Genomic DNA, 16,455 nt, shown 5'->3' with positions numbered 1-16,455 from the left:
GCTGGTTGCAATAGCTATTCTTCCCAGTGGCCTGCATAGTGCCTGGAGTTAGAAATCATCCCCTTCTCAGTGTACAGGCTGCTGGGAACAAGGTGAGCAAGCAACCCCAGAACCATTGGAACAATTTATCCAGGGTCATGGTGGATTCTGGACCCTGGGATGGTGGCCCCGCTCACCGGTATTATGGACTTTGGCTGCTAGGCCGCACTGCCCTGAGAGCAAGGGTCATATTAAGGACGAAGGCCTCAAAGTGACGCAGCCCCAAGAGGTGGGGCAGTCCTTCAGACTCGATCCCAGGGATGTGACACACCTCTCCCCTGCCCTCACAGGGTGTTTCAGCCCCGGGGCACCTGGTGGAGAATACGGGCATTGGTCGGGACCTGCTCAATGGAGATCAAAAAGCTTATGAAATGGCTGCTGGAGAGCCAGCAGGTGCAGCTGCTCCAGCAGCTCTCCTCACAGCAGCAGCTTCAGATGGCCCAGCAGCAGCAGCAACAGCTAACGTGGGAGTTGGGCCACCCAGCCACAGGCGCAGCAGGAGCGACTAGTGCAACAGATGGCACCGTGTTGCGACCCCCACAAACTCTTCCCCTCCTCCGGCCGGGTCTGAGGCTGGGGGTGGCCTGGTGGGTATTCCTGACAAAGGCGGGACCCAGTGATGACCCGGAGGTGTTTCTCGTGATGGGATGTTAGATGGGGTGGGATCTGAGTTACAACAGAAAATTCTTTCCTGGGTGTCTGGCTGGTGGATCTAGCCCATGTGCTCAGGGTTCAGCTGATCGCCATATTTGGGGTCGGGAAGGAATTTTCCCCCAGGGCAGATTGGAAGAGGCCTGGGGCTTTTTTGCCTTCCTCTGGAGCATGGGGCACGGGTCACTTGCTGGAGGATTCTCTGCTCCTTGAAGTCTTTAAATCATGATTTGAGGACTTCATAGGTGAGAGGTTTACTGCAGGAGTGGGTGAGTGAGGTTCTGTGGCCTGCGTTGTGCAGGAGGTCGGACTAGATGATCATGATGGTCTCTTCTGACCTTAATATCTATGAACCTTTGAGTGGGGTCGCCACTGAATAATAGGCCACACTTCTAGCCCCTTACTTAACTGACCCGGCGTAGATGGCATACCGGAACCTCAACCCCCAGAAGGCGCGAGAATATTCGAAGGTGAAGGCAGCCATCCTGGACCAAACGGGCATCAACCCTGAAACGTACTGACAGCGACTCTGCTGTGAGTGGTACCCGCCAGGGCCAGGGCCAGAGCTGTGGCACATGGAATCCAGGATTAGTGTTGGTGGTGGCCAGAACCGGAACACCGGACTGGGTCCAAGTGGCCGAAGCTGTGGCCCTGGAACAATTCACTCCGATCCTTCCTGCTGGGGGGAAGGAGTGGGTGCAATGGCATCACCCGGCAACCCTCACCGAAGCAGTCTCCCTGACAGAGGACTACATGGCTGCTGAGGGAGTGGAGTGATCAGGCCGTAAACTGGGGGCCCCGGGAGATCGAGACTGACCGCTAGGTCAGTGGTCTTGCAAGACCGAAGGGGGGAATCCCCATCTCTATGCCAGGCTGCCAGCACCCACAGCAGGGCCCAGTGCAAGGGACCTAATCGGGGCAACCCCTACCCGGGGCAAAGATGACTCACTGGGTGGACAGAGTGCATCCCAGGCCACCCCACTCACAGGGGGAAATTGTGATCGATGTTATGAGTGTGGACAGGAAGGGCACTTCTGGAGAGAATGCCCTTACATGGATTGCAATTACGGGCAGGTTTGGGTGGCCAGTCACCGCGCCTGGAAGAGGGAGCCATGTAAGATCTTGGTTCCTGTTCGGGTGGATGGGACGCCAACAACGGGCCTGGTGGACTCAGGATGCAGCCAAACAATCATCTGTGCTGGCCTGGTCGAGACCACCAGCTGGCTGGGGCACCCAAGTGTCTGCAATGCATTCATGGGGACGTGAAACCATACCCAACCATCTGGGTGTGACTTGAGACCGCCCATCAGGAAGGACTGTGCCAAGTTGTGGTGGCCCCAAAGCTAGCCTACCCAGTGATCTTGGGGTGCAACTGGCAGGGTTTTGCTGGTCTCCTTCAGAAGTGGAGCACACACCCTTCGGGAGCTAGGGAGGCAAACCCTGTGGGGGGGGGGGGGGGGTTTGGGCCTTCCAAGGCCAGACGACCCCGCAGAAGGACCCTCAGGAAACCCTGGGATACCAGAGGCCGGCTGCCCCCTGGCTGAAGCCCTGACAAGGGAAGTGCAAGGATGGCTGGACATTGACGGGAACATCCTAGAAGAGCAAAGGGGAGACCCAACCATCAGCCGAGCCTGGCAGCAAGCAGTGGGCCCCACCTGGAAGGAGGATCAATCTCAGTGCCTTCCCCAAGGACCCCAGTTTGAGATCTGCAACGACCTTCACTACCGGTTGGTCCAGGACCTGCAGACGAAGGAAGACCTGAGCTAACTGCTGGTCCCACGGTGGTTCCAGCAAGGCGTGCTTCGCTTGGCTCACTTGGTACCCTGGGCTGGGCACCTGGGGAGGGAGAAAATGCTGCAGTGGGTGGCCCAAAGATTCTTTCAGACTGGTATACACCAAGAAGTGTGGGACTACTGTGTCTGGAGGCCAGCCCAAAGGGGGTACAGAGGGCCCCCCTTGTGCCCTTACCCGTGGTCAGGATCCCCTTCGAGCATATTGGCCTGGACTTCATGGGGCCTCTAGAGAAGAGCAGCAGGGGCCACAAGTATATCCTCATAGTAGTCAACTATGTGACATGGTACCCGGAGGCTATACCTTTACAGACCGCCACTGACTCCTGCTATGGCTAACAAACTCCGGCAGATCTTCGCCAGAGTTGAACTACCGTGCAAGATACTAACAGACCAGGGAACTAATGTAACATCCAGTCTGATGGCAGAGCTATGCTGCCAGCTAAATATCCATGCCCTCAAAACCTCGGTCTACCACCCCCAGATGGATGGGTTAGTGGAGTGATTTAATGGGACCCTGAAGTTGAATCTGAGGAAGTTTATAGAGGACGATCCCCGGCACTGGGATAAATTTCTGCCAACACTACTGTTCGCCATACGAGAGGTTCCACAGGCATCCACTGTGTTTTCCCCATTTGAACTCCTCTATGGGGGGCAGCCCCAGGGAATCCTGAACCTCCTGAGAGAGACTTGGGAAGAATAGGAGACCTGGGTCAGGGGGTCTGTCCAGTACATGCTGCGGGAAGGGTGCCAGGAGCTGGGTACCATGGTAGGAGAACCTGTTGCGGGCCCAATGCGCTCAAGAGAGCCAGTACAACAGGGGAACAAAGATGAGAACCTTTGAGCCTGGAGACTGGGTCCTGGTGTTATTACCCTTCTCAGAGTCTAAGCTCTTGGCCAAGTGGCAGGGCCTCTTTGTGGTAACCAGATGGGTAGGCCCTGTTGACTATGACATACGGCTACTGGGGTGTTGGAGAGATGCACAGGTATACCACATGACCCTCCTCAAGGCCCGGAAGGAATGGGAGGGCTTGATGATCGCCCTGTATCACCCAGAGCCCGAGTTGGGGCCACTGGCAGACAAACCCGCTGATCTAGGGCTGGTGGCAATCAGCCAGGAGCTCGATACCTAACAGCAGGAGCAGGTATCTTAAAGGAAAGGAATCTTTCTTTCCCACCATCTTGTCTGCCAGGCCAGGGAAAACAAATGTGACGAGCCATCACATTGCCACCATCCCAAGTCAGAAGGTGAGAGAGAACCACCGCCTGCTATCCAAGAAGATGTAGGAGATGGTGCAGAAGGAACTGGAGATGATGTTGGCCCTTGGAGTGGTTGACGAGTCCAGGAGTGAGGGGTGGAGCCCCATAGTTCTTGTCCCCAAGGCTGATGGAGTGATCAGGTTCAGCACTGACTTCAGGAAGGTGAATGGTATCTCTCGGTTTGATGCCTACCCCATGCCCCAGGTGAACGAACTGCTTGAGTGGCTGGGTGATGTGGAATTTATCTCCACCTTAGATCTAATGAAGGGATATTGGCAGATCTTTTTGACGGCAGCCTCCAGAGAGAAGACGGCCTTTCCTACACCATTTGACCTCTACCAGTTCACCATGATGCCTTTTGGTTTGCATGGGGCTGCTGCCACTTTCCAGCGGCTCATGAACCAAACATTGAGTCCCCACAATTTGTATGCCACCGTGTACATCGATGATATTGTCATCTATAGCGCCGGCAGGGAGGAATATCTCCAGCACCTCGCCAACGTGCGGCGAGTCCTGGGAGATGCAGGCCCCACCGTGAACTCAGCCAAGTGTCACTTGGGACAGCAGGAGGTGACGTATGTAGACTACACCGTGGGTAGGGGAAAGCTACACCCCTTAATAGAACAGGTGCAGGCCCTATGGGACCCGCACACTCCCACGACAAAGAAGCAAGTACAGCAATTCTTAGGACTGGCAAGGTATTGCTGCCTGTTTGTACCCAACTTTGCCACGTTTACCACCACACTGACGGACTTGACAGAGAGCTCCCAGCCACAGAAAGTCCAATGGTCAAAAGACTGTGAGGCTGCCTTCCAGGAGCCGATGCTGTCCCAGCCCGACTTCACAAAGAGCTAGAAGGGGAGGAGCATCCCATCCTGTATTTCAGCCACAAGCTGTTCCCCTGGGAGACCCGCTCTTCCACAATAGAGCTGGAGGCCTTTGCTGTTAAGTGCGTGGTCGATGCCTTAAGATATTACCTTTTAGGGAACCCCTTTTCCTTGGTAATTCCTTCCATGTGCTGCACCGGTCAGGGAAGGCCCATGTTAATGTGGACTTCTTCTCCCGGACAGGGGAGGAAAGAGGAAGGGATTCCGGTGTTTGTCATAGTGAGCCATGTTCTCTTGAGCGGGGAAGCCATGTCATCCTTCATCCCCAAGCAGCACTCGGAGGAGATGTTTAGAGCACTGGATGGTGAAGATGCTTTGAAAACCTAGAGGGATGGAGTGGCACAAACAGGAATTGCAGGAAGCACTTAAAATGTACTTATAGGGCACAATAAAGCTATGCAAAATCAAGGTCCCTTTTTGTATCCCATTACCAAAGCACTGGAGGGAAGGACACGCCTAATCTTCATTGTGCAGGTCAGAAGCTCAAAAGGCAAGATCCTGGTATCAATCGATCAATAGCGGTGTCCTGTGTGGAAAGACTGCATGCTCCTTCTCCATTCTGATTATGCTAGTGCCTAAGTACCAGCCAAGAAGGGGGCCCCATTGTGCTGGTCAGTGCATTAACAGAGCTGTGGATGGTCTCTGCCCTCAAGAGCTGACAATCTAATTCAACCAGACAAACGCAGGGCAGGGGAGGGGGAGAACACCCCAGCCGACTGAACAACAGGATGGCAGCAAGTTAGTGCCATGAGCTTTTTTGGTTTTGGGTGGGTTTAGTTAGGAGGGGATTAGCTAAGTGGGAAGAAGAGTGAAGGGGGGGGGAGGGGAAAAGAGGGCAATGGGGGAGTGGATGTGGGGTGAAGCTGAAGTGAAGAGACTGTGAAGGGGGGGAGGGGGTCTCTGGAGGTCCATGCTTTTGGCTGCTTCTGCTGACCAGAATGGATTTTTCTCTGCAGACTTTCCCTAAGGCCACATGGCAGGGGGAGGGGAGGCTCCACCTGGTTCTCGTGTCCCCAGAGTGCTGCAGGGGGGGGGGGGGGTCTCCCCTGCATATTTCTAGCTTGGTTCGGAGGGGTGGCCCTGGCTCTGGACTCTGTTTTATCCCCTCCCCCCCCAGTGCTGCAGTGTCTGTTTTGGCTGCTTCTGCAGCTGCTGCTGCTGCTGGATCAAGATCACCAAGGTGCTGATGGCCTGGTCCAGCCACGTTTTCTGGCAAGACAAGACGGATGCCCTTTTCTCTGCAGCTGCAGCAGCTGGGAGATAGGGACTGCAGTCGGGAATCTAGTGATCTCTTCACTTACTTTTGTTTCTGAAACACATATAAATGTTTGCCCTCCCTGGATAGTGTTGTTACACGGACCTCCCCGCAGGACTGTCAGACACAGGAAAGCAGGAGAAAGAAGAAGGTTGTCTTAGCAATTCATTTTTTATTTTTACTGGTATTTGAGTCTGGCAATTCATGCAATCAAGCTGAGAGTAGATGAACATGCTGGAAAATCTCTATTGTGAGTGTGCGAGCATGAACACAAACACACATGCTTTGGAGCTCTTGTTTTCTGTAAGTGTCCAAGTGCTTGAGCTTTGCTAGTGTGCAGGCTCATGAAAAGCAAATGTTTAGTCTGACTGCTCAAATATTTGCCAAAAGCAAATTCTGAATTGTATATTCAATTATCAAATTATTTGGTGCAGTGTTTGAATAGTTACATAAATCATATGATATATGATTGCTATTCCCTGATTGGATGAGTTGTGTAATTTCCAACCCAGTCCAAATGTTGAACTACGAATATCACAATTGTGTATGCTATTAGAAATTTGCACTGTGTTAAGTTAGTTACAGTATGAATTTCAAATTATGTGTATGTTCCAGTTGCAAATAAGGCACTCAGTCTGACAAACAAGAATTATTTGCTGAAAAATTTGAAAACAACTGTGAAATTCTTAAATCACTTATTATTCCAAATCTGTCCCTGGACAGTTCCTACAGGGAAAAAAGGTGAAATTTATTGAATAAATTACAAGTTATAAATGACTTGTTCAGCTGTACTATACAGATAAATAGTTTAAAATCAAAAATCCCTTCTGACATATTGTAGTGAAACTGATTCAATATTTAACAATCTAATTAGTATTGTTACAGCTTTGGGAGTGTGTCCATAAGGCAGCGCCAGTGGGTGGAGGAAAGAGGCTCACTGCTGAGCCCTGGAGCAATTCGGCTGTCTACCCTTGCTCTGTAGACAACAAAAATCCCCCATAGAATTGTCAGGTGTGGAAATTGTGGGGGGAAATAAAGTGACAAATAAACTGTATTTAAATAAACTTTTCACTGTTAATGGATGGGAGCCTGCACTATTGAGAATTGTATGTACATGGTGCATGATATCTTCGTGCTATGTTAAACAACCCTGGCTGTGTTCTAGTTGTTTCTAGTTAGGCCTAGCCAGATTGTGTAGGCAAATAGTGAAGGTACTTTAAACACCCAAGCCCCCCGCCACTCTCCCCTCCCCTCAAAATCCCACACAGAAAGAAGTATTTTGAGAACATTAAGGTTGCAAAGTAAAGCACGCTGAAGTCACAAAAGCCAAAGTTACAGTAGCCTTCAGCTACATGGTAACGCTTACTATTATTTCTGCAGGACCTAGCCGCATTCTCCAGACTGTCTCCTGCTGTCCTTCAGATATTACACTGGCCTAAGGCTCAGAATTGGCAGCTTACACTGCTGGACCAGAAACAAGGTTAAGGGCAGTATCTATGGGGAATAAATATTTGATAAAGGGGCTCTTCAGTGTTGCAGACAAAGATATAACCAAAATCCAATGGCTGGATGGTGAAGCTAGACAAATTCAGATTGGCTGTAATGTGTAAATTTTAAACAGTGAGGGTAATTAATCACTGGAACAATTTACCAAGGATCGTGGTGGACTCTCCATCACTGACCATTTTTAGGTCAAAATTGGACGTTTTTCTAACATGTGTGTGATGTGGTTGTAGGTGAGACTGCCCTGTAGCACCACCTGTGTAGTTAGCATGGTATTGCAGGTATTCCCTGCCTCAGTTTCCGTTTTCAGGAAGCCAGGAACTCCACTTTAGGTGCTCTTGACACATGACTCAATGATACCATTCTGGGGGCTGGTTTATTATAAAACTTCCTACTGAAGAGTCTGTAACAAAAAGTCCCAAATGAACAAAAGGCGGTTCAGGCAAAGCTCTGTTTCCAGTGCCCTCAGTGTTATCTCTGGGTATGCCTGCACTGCAATTAGACACCCACGGCTGGCCCTTGCCAGCTGATTTGGGCTGGGGGCTTTCATTGCAGTGCAGATGTTTGGGCTTGGGGCACAGGCAAAGCTCTGGGACCCTCCCACCTTGCCGGGTCCCAGAACTCGGGCTGCAGCTGAAGCCTGAAGATCTACACTGCAAAATGAAACAGCTCTGGACCGCGAGCCGGAGTCAGCTGGCACGGGCCAGCTGGGGGACTCTGACTGCCGTGTAGGCGTATGCTATGTCTCTCCTTTTGGCAGGAGCCCCCGACCTCCTCCAGGAGCTGGATAGCTCAAGCAGTCATTGTTCCTCTCCTTACCAGAAGTCCCCAGCTCTCCTCTTGGAGCTGGGTTGCAATTCAGCCGACTGTAGGACCTTAGCTAGCTTCTCCCTGAGCTGGCCCCACTTAGGCCTCAGGTCAAAGGGTCTGGTGACAGCAGAGCCACCTCCTGCTGGTGTCCGTCTACCCTGGTATGAGGAGGGAGGCAGCATTTATGCTGGTTCCCTTTTCTTAGCTCCGCCCCAGTTGGCTGGGGACAGGGGAAGCTTGCCCCACCCTCCCTGCAAGGCTTTGGATCCTTAAAGAATCAGTGACAGGATTTCCTCCTGAACACTCCTTACTCCCAGGACCACGTCCTCTCTGCCAGGATCTCTCAGGTCCTTGTATCTATGATAGGACCTTTCAATTCTTAAAGAGCTATGCCAGCTTGTAAGGTGGGCTGCCCATTAGGTAGCACTACCCTTAAGGGGCAGACTACGCATCACAATTCTATACTTCAAACAGGACTTATTTCAGGGACATTCTCTGGCCTGTGCTATCAGAAGGTCAGACTAGCTGATCACAGTAGTCCCTTCTGGCCTTGCAGTCTAGGAATTAGGCAAGAAATGGGAGTGTCATAGCATTGGAAAGGGGTATTCCCCAGCTCTCCAAGGGGAAATCACTTGCTTCTAGCTACATTACAGACCCTACAACAGTGACGCTAATATGTACAGAAAAGCTATTGTACCTTATTTGTAAAGGTTCCTAAAGTCAGTTATTGATAGAAGGGCCCATTGTGATTGGCCTGTGCTATACAGGAGATCAGACTAAACAGAACATCCCCAAAATAATTCCTAGAGCAGATCTATTAGAAAAAAATCCATTCTTGATTTAAAGATTGCCACTGATGGAGAATCCACCACAACTTTTCCTCTCCAAGTCCTGTGAAGCTTCCCAGTGGGCATTAGCCCCAGTCTGTGGTAGGAGTTGCAGATACTCAGCATCACACATTATCTGAGGAAGTCAGTGGCAGCACAGAAAGGGAGAGGGCTGGATACCATACATGTGATGATAGGTTTTGCATACAGCAATCTACCCATAAGTCTCTGTGCTGAAAGCTTTTCACTGTATGATAAGTGTAGACAACTGCATCTGCTCCAGTTACAATTAGTGCCTAAATACTTGTGAATAGCACTGCTGTGCAATTAGAAGTGCTTAATGACATGCACACCCAAATGTTCACGAGCGTGAAGTATTTCTGCTGCTCCCGCTGAGCCACCCCAACCAAAAGTCAGCCTAGGAGGCTGGGACCACATGCCCTCTAACCTGCTGTACAGGATGCAGAGCCTCCAAGGTGAGCAGGGGCCAACACTGGCCTTCGAATTTCCGCCATGTGCAGGGTTCTCTGAACTTTTTGGATTGGAATGGTCCTGGAGAGTCTGAGAAATACATTGTGGAGGGAATCGGTGCATAGGGAATAGCTGGGACCCAGTGGGCAGAATGGAGTACCTCTTGTCCCTGTTCAGGGCAACTACACCTGCATTTTCCCTCTGTGATCCCTTGAGGGCACCCACTCTAGGCACCAGACTCCTGAGTTGTCCCCTCTCTTAGGGGGAGACCCGTGTCTCTCACCCCGCTGACCAGGGTTTTTCCAGGTGCACAGTTTCTTGCATACATTATGATATTCCCAGCAAGCCAGACAGATACACTGTGATATCCCCAGCAAGCCAGACAGCCTAAACAGGCCAGCCTCTGCACTTGGCTTTCTCTTCAAAGGCTATGAACAATGTGATTGCCTGCAGTTATAAGGGTTGTGCAGCCCTTTCTAAGCAAGTGCATTTATTCTTAAAGTGAAGGCGTGACAGAGAAAACATATTAAAAACAATAAAAGAAATTACACGCATGCTAATAAGTTACCAGAGATCACCTTCCAACTCCAGCAAGGGTTCTGGTAGAGGTCAATCCTTCAGACCCCACCCAGGGTTTTTTCTGTAGTTACAAATTCATAACTATCTTAGCTCAGAACTCTCACATCCCCATGAGTTATTCAATCTCTCCTTTCAACAGCTTTTGGTTTTGATGTCCAGTCTCAGGGAACAGGTAATCAGCAGACAAAGACCCTCTCCTCAGTATGTAGCTGCAAAAGGCTTAGTTTTTGCATAACTGGAGGTGGAAAATTTGCATTCATCTCCGCCTAGAGATTCCCAGGACAACCCACTTGACACGGTTTGTTCCAAAAGTCCATCCTAATAGGCACATTGTTCAATACAGTCGTTTGAAGTTCCTAACACCTCCCAGGGTTTGCATCATATCTCCCCCTAACAAGGTTACATGCAATCCCGGCCACAATAATACACAGCCTTTGGATTTAATACAATTGACTCTGAAGATACTTCAACATAATTCAATTTGGTTTTTCAAGATTATTGCAAGAGATTGACACCTCTGTCACACCTCTCTTGGGTGCCTTCTTCTGGGTGCCAGCATTTTCAGCAGTCAGCTCAGCTAGAATGCTTTCCGTGCTCATACCCAATGGGCTGTCTAGCGCAGTGGTTCTCAAAGCCGGTCCGCCACTTGTTCAGGGAAAGCCCCTGGCGTGCCGGACCGGTTTGTTTAGCTGCCGTGTCTGCAGGTTCAGCCGATCGCGGCTCCCACTGGCCGCGGTTCGCTGCTCCAGGCCAATGGGGACTGCGGGAAGGGTGGCCAGCACGTCCCTTGGCTCGCGCTGCTTCCCGCAGCCCCCATTGGCCTGGAGCGGTGAACCGCAGCCAGTGGGAGCCACAATCGGCCGAACCTGCGGACGCAGCAGGTAAACAAAATGGTCCGGCGTGCCAGGGGCTTTCCCTGAACAAGCGGCGGACCGGCTTTGAGAACCACTGGTCTAGTGGGCATGAGCAGGAACTGTTCCCATCAAAAGGGCTCACAGGTGAAGCTTTCTGTGTTGGCTTTTGGTCATGAAAATTTGCTCTGTCGGCAATCCCCACCCCACCCCTGCCCCCACACTAACTGTAGTAGCCACTCATGCACTAGTGAGGAATAGTGCTCACTAAAGCTGAGCGAATAATGGACTTTTTGGATTCATTGGAAGGTTTGAAAAATTGAAAAAATCACTTTGGGCCAAACTGAAAACAACTTTGTTGAGGTTTTTTGGTGAATTTGCAAAATGGTTGGAATTGAAATTGTCTGGGAATGTCAATGAAACATTTCCCTTCCGCCCACAACGTTTCAGTCCAACTTTCAGCCGTTTTGATAAAAGCAAGCAAAGGATGCACAAAAACTGTCTACAGGAGGAGGAGGAGGGACAGAAAGTGGTGGAGCCACCCTTTTAAGTTTTAAGTCAGTGGTTAGGGCTCTCACCTGGGATGTGGGAGACCCCTGTTCAGTTCAACGGCTGCTCATTGTCATTACGAGTGACCTGCCATGGATCAGCCAGGCCCTCCGCCCAAGTGGGATTTTCTGCCACCTGAGGGGGAAAGGGCGCTTTCAAGAAACCCAAGGGCTGTTCCATTAATTTAAGGAGAAACTGATCAAACGATACTGGTGACTGAGGCATCTCTTGGGCTCAGCAGTGGAAAATATAAGGCTTGGAGATCTACATCCCTTGATCTTAGCAGGTATTGGCCATCTCCTTGCAATCCATCTAAAGACCATTTCCCACTCTCCTCCATTGACTGCAGGCTACCACAGTGCACTCAGCTGATGAGGTGAGGTATTTAGTCACATGTTTCCAGTACAGGAGGTAGATCATAGAATCTCAGGGTTGGAAGGGGCCTCAGGAGGTCATCTAGTCCAACCCCCTGCCCAAAGCAGGACCAATCCCCAATTTTTGCCCCAGCTCCCTAAATGACCCCCTTAAGGATTGAACTCACAACCCTGGGTTTAGCAGGCCAATGCTCAAATCACTGAGCTGTCCCTCCCCCCATTAGCTGAGTGTGGCTGTTTTTATCAGCTGTTTTTCTGTGCTGCTGACCCTCCTCTGGACCTTAGTGGATGGCATGTGACACCAGTGAATTGGCCTGGGGTAGAATTACAGATTAAAGAGTTATAGATGAGGTGAGGCCCTTCTCCAGCGGCAGTTGGAATCATTATGCAGTGTATCCAGAGTTCTGATTTTTACATGGCTGACATTTTTAATGCTTTTCTTAAGATAAAAGAGGCCCTTATTTGGAATGTGTGCTAAAAGATTTATGAGTGTTACACATCTTGAATAATTCTACCTGTAGAAGCCCCTTCATTGTACTTTCTTTTCATGTTATAGAGAACATTTGAAGACTATAAGGTTGACAAAAGGAAAGTCTCTGAAGTGATGTTTGAAATCATTTCACAAGAATTAATTGACAAGCTTCCCAGGCTGGGGTTATGGAGAGGGTTGAGGGATTATAATGGGGAAATAGGTTGTTTTGTAAGTAGGAAGCATTGCCTGTGTATGTGTGTGTGTGGCGGGGAGGGAGGGAAGTTTGGGAGTGGGGGAAGGGCAAATGGGAAATTAATTTGATTTTTTGACAGTGATTCAGAAGCAGTATTTCAAAAAGCCAGTTTGAAGGCTCTGTTTTCAGGATTCGTTGTGCTGTGAGTGTTTGTGGCCACCACTGAATATGTCACAATCCTGAGATCACTGCAGTGTTACAGTAAAACCAAGTATGAAGCTTTTGCAGATACTTGAGTGTATGGCATCTTTTAAGGGCCGTTTGGCTAGGAAAAGGAACCTGTCAACTGGAAACGTCCATGGGGCTGTTTGAACAGAAGCAGATAGTGGGGTCAGGACAGAATGTCTGCAAGTTTGGGACAAGCTGTTACACAAATACTATTCTAAAGTCAGGAAATGGTATTTAACAAATAAAAATCTAGGTAAAGCCAAATGTTTCTTAACTAGGAGTGGCTCTTAGTATTGCCCTGGGTACATTGTAATTTAGGAAAGCCATGGATAAAGGAGATCTCCCCAATGGCGCTGACATTCAATATAGAATGGATGGGCGGCTCTTTAATCTTCGGTGTCTCCACTCGAAGTCTAAAGTCGTCAGGGCGTCCATTACTGATCTTCAGTACACTGATGACTGTGTCATTGTCACGCATACTGAGAATGACCTTCAGTCCATACTGGATTTTCTTGCACAAGCTTACTGAAGTCTGGGACTCTCACTCAATGTTGAGAAGACTAAAGTGCTCTATCAACCTGCTTCAGGCCTTGCACATGACCCACGACAGATCACCATCGAGGGTCAGACTTTGGAGACAGCTGAGCACTTTCGCTACCTCAGTAGCCATCTTTCTCAGAATGGAAAAATCGACAGTGAGATCCACCACAGGATCCAGTGCGCAAGTGCTTCCTTTGGGAAATTACTCTGACATGTTTTCACAGACTGTGACCTACGGCAGGACACCAAGATCCAGGTTTACAAGACAATTGTTGTTCCTACACTCCTCTATGGATGTGAAACCTGGGTGACCTATTGACAGCACCTGAAGAGTCTGGAGAGGTATCACGAACGATGCCTCCGGAAGATCCATCGCATCAAGTGGCAAGATTGCCGCACTAACGCCAACATCCTTCACTGAAGTCAGTGTCACCAGCATTGAAGCAATGATCCTCATGCACCAACTTCACTGGGCTGGACACAGTGTGCAGATGCCAGACTCTCACCTCTCAAAACAAGCCCTTTACTCTCAGCTTTCCCATGGTCAGAGATCCCGTAGTGGTCAGAGGAAATGCTACAAAGACACACTGAAAGCGTATCTTAAGAAAACCGATGTGGACATCACAAGGTGGGAGGAGCAAGCCACCAACCGACCCCAATGGGCCATATGCTCCATCAGGCAGTGGCCCACTTTGAGGAGAAGTGCCTTGTCCTCAGAGCTGAAAAGAAAAAGAAAGAACTTTCTCCCAGAAGGCTGCTGGCCTTCCAAAAATGTCTGTACCTACTGCGGGTGGATTTGCAGTTCCAGGATCAGACTCCTGAGTCATCTCAGGACCCATATGTAAATCCGTGGTAGAGATCATCCTCCAATCGCGGGATTGCCAATCAATCAATCAATCAATCGGATAAAGGAGAGTGATGGTGGTAGTCTAGCCCACTGGCCTGTCACTGCCACATCATACTGCAAACTTAGGGCTAATTTGCTCTCCACTCGCATCCCTAAGCATCTATAGGCCATTTTCCTATCAGGCAAAACAGGGTCTCTTGCATCCCGAATGCAAGTGGGTGTTCCCTGGTGGGACTCTGTGGTCAGTTTAAAAATGCCTAATCTGCTCTAAACTGCATGTCTTCCCATCCTCCCATCCAGACTTCCCAGCCAAGCTCCCTTCTTTTCTCATTTCCCCAGGCAGATCTCTACCAGCCAAATTCTAAGCTTATTTTACTAGGAATCCATGAATACTTAAGGCAAGCCTACCAAGGCCTAAAATGTGTACAAACAGGAAACATGTATGTGTGGTCCTTCAGCCATCAGCTTTTTAAGACATGAACCAATGACATTTGGGAGACTCTAGGTCTGAGTGTCTCTTTCCGTGGAGGAGGCGGCGAAAGCTGGGCTCAGGGAGTTTGGTCAAGTCTCTGGAAAGGAGAGAGTTTGTGGGGAAAAGCCAGTGACTCAGCTTTGTCTCTGTGTGCACTGTCTGCTCTGCCTCTCTCTCACTATTTTAAGATTTTATACTGCTGCCCATCACCCTAGTGTCTGTAAAATCAATAGCACTAAGAAAGTCCCTAGTGGACTCCTGCAGTCTTTGAAAAATCTCCTTTTACTAGGGCAGAGCTCTGCTTTGAATAGGTTTTTATTAGGGCTGTCAATTAATCACAGTTAACTCACACAATTAACTCAAAAAAATTAATCGTGATTAATCGCACTTATAACAATAGAATACCAATTGAAATGTATTAAATATTTTTGGATTTTTTTTTACATTTTCAATATTGATTTTGATTACAACACAGAATACAAAGTGCACAGGGCTCACTTTATATTATTCTTTTTGATTACAAATATAGGCACTGTAAAAATGAAAAGAAATAGTATTTTTCAATTCACCTCACACAAGTACTGAAGTGCAATCTCTTTATCATGAAAGTGTAACTTACAAATGCAGATTTTTTTGTTTGTTACATAACTGCACTCAAAAACAAAACAGTGAAAAATTTTAGAGCCTACAAGTCCACTCAGTCCTACTTTGTATTCTGCCAATCAATAAGACAAACATGTTTTGTTTACATTGAGGGGAGATACTGCTGCCTGCTTCTTATTTACAGTGTCACCTGAAAGTGAGAACGGGTGTTTGCATGGCACTTTTGCAGCCGGCGTTGCAAGGTATTTACGTGCCAGACATGCTAAACGTTCATGTGCCCCTTCATGTTTCGGCCACCATTCCAGAGGACATGCTGCCATGCTGATGATGCTCATTAAAAAAATAATGTGTCAATTAGATTTGTGACTAGACTCCTTGGGGGGAGAATTGTATGTCTCCTGCTCTGTTTTACCCACATTCTGCCATATATTTCATGTTATAGCAGTCTTGGATGATGACCCAGCACATGTTCGTTTTAAGAACACTTTCACAGCAGATTTGACAAAACACAAGGTACCGATGTGAGATTTCTAAAAATAGCTACAGCACTCGACCCAAGGTTTAAGAAGCTGAAGTGCCATCCAAAATCTGAGAGGGATAAGGTGTGGAGCATGCTTTCAGAAGTCTTAAAACAGCAACACTCTGATGCAGAAACTACAGAATCCGAACCACCAAAAAATAAAATCAACCTGCTGGTGGCCTCTGACTCAGATGATGAAAGTGAACATGCGTTGGTCTGCACTGCTTTTGATTGAAGCAGAACCTGTCATCAGCATGGAAATATGTCCTCTGGAATGGTGGTTGAAGCATGAAGGGACATATGATCCTTTAGTGCATCTGGCCCGCAAATATCTTGCAACACCAGTTACAACCGTGCCATGTGAACGCCTGTTCTCACTTTCAGGTGACATTGTAAACAAGAAGCAGGCAGCATTATCTCCTGTAAATTGTAACCAACCTTGTTTGTCTGAGTGATTGGCTGACTAAGAAGTAAGACTGAGTGGACTTGTAGGCTCTAAAGGTTTACATTGTTTTATTTTTGACTGCAGGTTTTTTTGTACATAATTCTACATTTGTAAGTTCAACTTTCATGATAAAGCGATTGCTTTACACTACTTTTATGAGGTGAATTGAAAAATAATTTTTTTTTGTTTTTACAGTGCAAATATTTTTAATAAAAAATAAATATAAATTGAGCCCTGTGCACTTTGTATTCTGTGTTGTAATTTGTAATTTAAATTAATATATTTGAAA

At 48.5% G+C, this 16,455-nt stretch overlaps 1 protein-coding gene across 13 annotated transcripts in view; it reads left to right on the top strand.

Moving 5' to 3' along the window:
- Window positions 1-16,455, top strand: part of PKNOX2 (PBX/knotted 1 homeobox 2) — a 753,686-nt gene that overhangs the window by 37,761 nt on the left and 699,470 nt on the right. The window lies entirely within an intron of this gene.

Source organism: Caretta caretta, chromosome 22, assembly GCF_965140235.1.
Source record: "Caretta caretta isolate rCarCar2 chromosome 22, rCarCar1.hap1, whole genome shotgun sequence".
Classification (NCBI taxonomy): domain Eukaryota; kingdom Metazoa; phylum Chordata; order Testudines; family Cheloniidae; genus Caretta; species Caretta caretta.
Note: the sequence above shows the minus strand (reverse complement) of the source record. Positions and strands in the feature narration are given on the sequence as shown.